Source organism: Pollicipes pollicipes, unplaced genomic scaffold (assembly GCF_011947565.3).
Source record: "Pollicipes pollicipes isolate AB1234 unplaced genomic scaffold, Ppol_2.1 Scaffold_4881;HRSCAF=5763_pilon_pilon_pilon, whole genome shotgun sequence".
Lineage (NCBI taxonomy): Eukaryota > Metazoa > Arthropoda > Thecostraca > Pollicipedomorpha > Pollicipedidae > Pollicipes > Pollicipes pollicipes.
The window spans coordinates 19035971-19040970 of NW_023596576.1; positions in this window are offsets into that span (position 1 = coordinate 19035971).

Sequence of the window (5000 nt, forward strand, 5' to 3'; positions counted from 1 at the left end):
GGACAGGACTACATTCAGAATTGATAAGAACAGAAAAATTTTGGTGGACAGCGGTTTTTCAAATCCTGGCGTTGAGAACGAAATGCAATGGCATATGCCAAGACACTTTGACAGCAAACCAGGACAACACATCCAACCAACTGTCAAACTGTATTATCAAAATCAAATGGCATCTGTCCACGAACAAGATGAGAAAGCTTTACGGGAAATTATCTCTCGACATGTTAAAGGCAAAAACGACCACAAAATAGACATCGTCATTTATTATCATGATAAGAAAATATCTATCTTTCTGATGAGAAACAGCTCAGACAAAACCGAAAGGCTAAAATGCACCAATGCAGTGTATTAATTCAAATGCAATATCGAAGGCTGCAAACTTCGTTCCATACACTGCCTTGGTGTGACCACGACACTCTCACAATGCCTGAAAATACACTTACATGACGGGCACCTCTGGACTACATGCGAAATGAGAACGACATGACATTAACACGACGCCAACTGACAGACAACATTGACATTTTTACCGGCGTGCAATGGCAGAAGACGCGTTCAAATTTGGGAAAGCATATTCATTAACTAACTCTCTCAGGCCATAAACAGACAAACAAGTTCTTCACAACTCTTCTCTTACTAATATTATTCGTATTGCACAACTCTTCAGCTAATAGGTGGTGGGCGGTGAGCATTATTGATGTGATTGTGGCAAAACTGTTCTCATTTTGTCTTTGTAGTGTTCACATTATCATTGTTTATTATATGTAAATATATATATATATATATATATATATATATATATATATATATATATATATATACACAATATGAATACATGTGAGTGTGCGTGAGTGCGTGTGTACGAGCGCGCATGAGCGCGTGCGCGCATGGGTGCGTGCGTGCGTGCGTGTGTGCGTGCGTACGTATTGTGTTCATCTCAGCCGAATAAATTTTCAGGATAAGTTCCGTATGCATTGAGCCTTGCGCCGAACCTTTCCTCTTGTGCATGTTTCCTCAAGTATGTTTCTCAGGTTTATTACTCAAGTATATTTCTCGAGTATCAAATATATTTCCTCAAGTATGTCCCTCATGTGGGGCGCGTTTCATTTGAGGGAAATAGCCAGACTCTATGGCTAACACTTCCAGTATATGACACCCGTACGCGCCGGTGAAAACCCATTTTATGTGGCCATACAGTTTGCCATCAAACTCGTATGTGCTTATCAGCCGCGAGGATTTGGAGCCATTGTGTGTCATCAAGCTCGTGACCTGCCGCATGCATGCGAACATCGATCGCAATATGCTCTACTCATTCGCCGTCCAACACGGAAGTGCTTTCAGGACGTATAATCCTCGTCTGTCGAGACGTCGTTAAGGACTTCGTGGTTTACGAACTCGAGTACCATTTTTAAGTCCTCCGTGCGCAAAAATCAATGTACGATAATTGATGGATATAAGCCCACTCCTGGACGGTGTTACCAAGCTGAAGCCGACGGCAGCCGGCTTAACGGGGCCTGAGTAGAGTAAGGTGGTGCAGCCAATCTAGTTTTTTTTGTAGGGCGCCCCTAAACTGAGCACTTCACACGAAATGTGGATAGATAGGCGGTTTGGACCCCATCGAAAAATTTGGGCAGCTTACAAAGTAGGGTCGTACCGTATTGTAAGCTTTTCAAGCCACATTCAGCGGATTTAAAACCAATAAAAATTAAAAAATACTAACTGGAGGTACAATTCCCACTGCAGCAATTGAATTATAGAAGCCTCACTTCCACATGAATGTTGGTTTTAGGTAATGATGATCTTAAGTTTTCTTAGCTTAATATATAAACACATCGCTGCATCATATTCAACAGAAGGTGGCAAACAATGACAGCAGTTTAATAAGCGGCTTTCAAGCCATCACCCACTGGTCGTTTAAACAGGTGTCAGGGTAAATCATAGCTAAGTGATGGCAATTTATCCAAAACACAGTATAATCACCATGAAAAGCCACGCCATTAGCGCTTTGATTAATGATGATTAGGTACCATTTCATGGCTGAAATTGCTGATGACAATTCACCTGGTCCCGCAAAACAGTCGGCACTAGATGTCAGCTCCCATGCCAGTACTTTGTTTTTAGCGTTCTGTAATCAATGCCAGTGAACAGTGAAGCTTGCAGGGTGTGCTATACACACCCACATCCACACGCACACACACGCACGCACATACACACACACATGTATATATATATATATATATATATATATATATATATGAAGCTGAAATCACTGAAATCTTTACCTTCTGCTGGATAACGTCAATTAAGTACGTGTTACGAAAGGTGCGAAGACAATCTGAAACACAGCTAGGTCTCATCCCCTCGGAACTGGAGGACACTGGAGCATATATATATATATATATATATATATATATATATATATATATATATATATATATATATATATATATATATATATATATATATATTTATATGTATATATACATATCATACTAGTACTGTTCCCACAGAATAAGGGTGCCGGTAGCATTGTAGTTAACGCATTTACATTAACACGCGCCCGGGTGGCCGGCTAGATACCCTTCATTCGGGTGGGGGTCAATTTGCCCCCCCCCCCTAAGATCTCGGGAACCCAGAGAGCTAGAGACACCAAATTTACAGCGTGTGTTGACCTGCACGTAAACTCACTTAGATCACAGTTTCGGGTCCCTAGGTCATGATATTTGGGTCAAATAAGGTTAAGCAAGGTCAAATTCCAGGTTGGTCTCCAAAGTGCCCCCAGAACCTAGATAGCCGTTTCTAAGGTCAGTGACCTTGTCTGACCTTTTGAAGATCATGGTGACCAAAATGATAGAAGACTGCTCTGGGTTTTGCATTTGAATAAGCGACAAAGATTACACCAGGCGGTATGCTCCTGAGAAAATGCTGACCTGGGTCATTTCAGATCAATGACCTATTCTGACCTCGAAGAAGTCCATGGAAGATGTATAAGGCGATTCCTGCTATCAATAAATTCGAAATGAGCACCAGAAACTATGTCATACAGCAAGCCCTAGAGTAATAAAGCAGGTTGGTTTTTACTTTGGTCCTACCCTTATACCTGATTTTAGGTCAGCGTAATTTGCTCATTCAATATTTGTGTTGCCTAAGAAAGCATCTTAGAGATGCGTGGCTTTTTCTAACACTCCGTTGTTGTGGCAGATTGAAGGATTCCCTAGAAATTGACTTCGCTGAAACCATGGCCTGATTTTGACCTGCCACAGGTCAGCGACCTTACACGGCACATATAAATTTTGGATACCAAACGATTTGCTATTCAACTGCCTACAGCTATTCAAAATTTGGCGCGGCTGCGCCGCGCCGTTCGGAAACCATTCTGGAAAAACCTACGGGGTCAAATTGACCCGCTCGAAGGTTTTTCCAGTGTGGTTTCCGAACGGCGTGGCGCAACCGCGTCAAATTCTTTTAGCTGTAGGCAGCTGGATAACGGATCGTTTGGTATAAACAATTTAGATGTATCTTGTATGGTCACTGACCTACGGTAGATCAAAGTCAAGCCATGGATTCAGCGAAGACAGTTTCTAGGCAATCGTTCAATCTGATGCAACAACGAAGTGTTAGACGAGACTATCCATCTCTGCGATGCTTTTTTAGGCAACGCAAGAATTAAATGAGTATAATCCGTTGACATAAGGTCAGTTTTGAAGGTCAGATCAAGGTCAATGCCAATCTGCTTTATTTTCCTTGGGCTTGCTCTATGGGGTAGTTTTTGGTGCTCAATTCGAATTTATTGATGACAAGAACTGCATTATACAGCTTACGTGAACTTCTCAGAGGTCAGAATACGTCAATGACGTAAAATGACCCTGGTCAACATTTTGTTTTCAAGAACATACTGCCTAGCGTAATCTTTGTCGCTTATCCAAATGCAAAACTCAAAGCAGTCTTGTAGGATTTTGGCCAACATGATTTCCGAAAGGTCAAACAAAATCACTGACCTTAAATGATCATGTAGCATTTTGCTTAGAACAGGTATCTAGGTTCAGGGGCACTTTGGAGACCAAACTGGGTATCGACCTTGTTTGACCTTATTTGACCCGAAGACCATAATCTAGGAACCTCAAACTTTGACTTGAGTGAATTCAGGTACTGGCCAACACACCCTGTAAATTTGGTGTCTCTAGCTCTCCTAGTTTCTGAGATCTCAGTGCGGTCATATTGAAACCCCCACCCGAGCAAAGCGTATCCAACCGGCTACTCGGGCGCGCGTTAACGACTGCCCGTCAGGGTAAACAGAGGTACGGGTTTCGATGCTCCGCAGTGCCCGCCCTCCCCATCAGGGTGAAAGGCAGGCGGTGCCATAAAGCCTCAGCAGCTGAGTGAGTCGTAAAGCCCCAATGACTTGCACAGAATACACTTTATCAAAACGTATTTCCATTGTGGTACCAAGTACGTGGAATATATGTTTAGCACGGCTTCTTAAAACGCAGCATTTTTGCGAGACCTGCGACCCGTCCCACGTCACACCAGTTTTTTCTAATTTCTACTAGAGATCCATGAATGGGGTGATAAGCTATGCAGCTAGTGTAGCATATGCAGGCATACGTACATAATGCAACCATAGATAATATATATATATATATATATATATATATATGTGTACATATGAATATATATACATATATATATATATATATATATATATATATATTATATATATATATGTATAATAGATAGATAGATAGATAGATAGATAGATAGATAGATAGATAGATAGATAGAGAGAGAGAGATATATATATATATATATATATATATATATATATATATATATATATATATATATGGATGGTATCACCTCGCTTAAATCTTCAGTGAATCTCAAAAAGAGACTACACGAATTCGGTTTTACGGAAATTGGTAATGTTCCGTCTGGTTTACAGTAGTCAGCGGTGGGCTAAAAACGGGTGGTATTTTGTGTGAAAACATTGCGCCACAGTA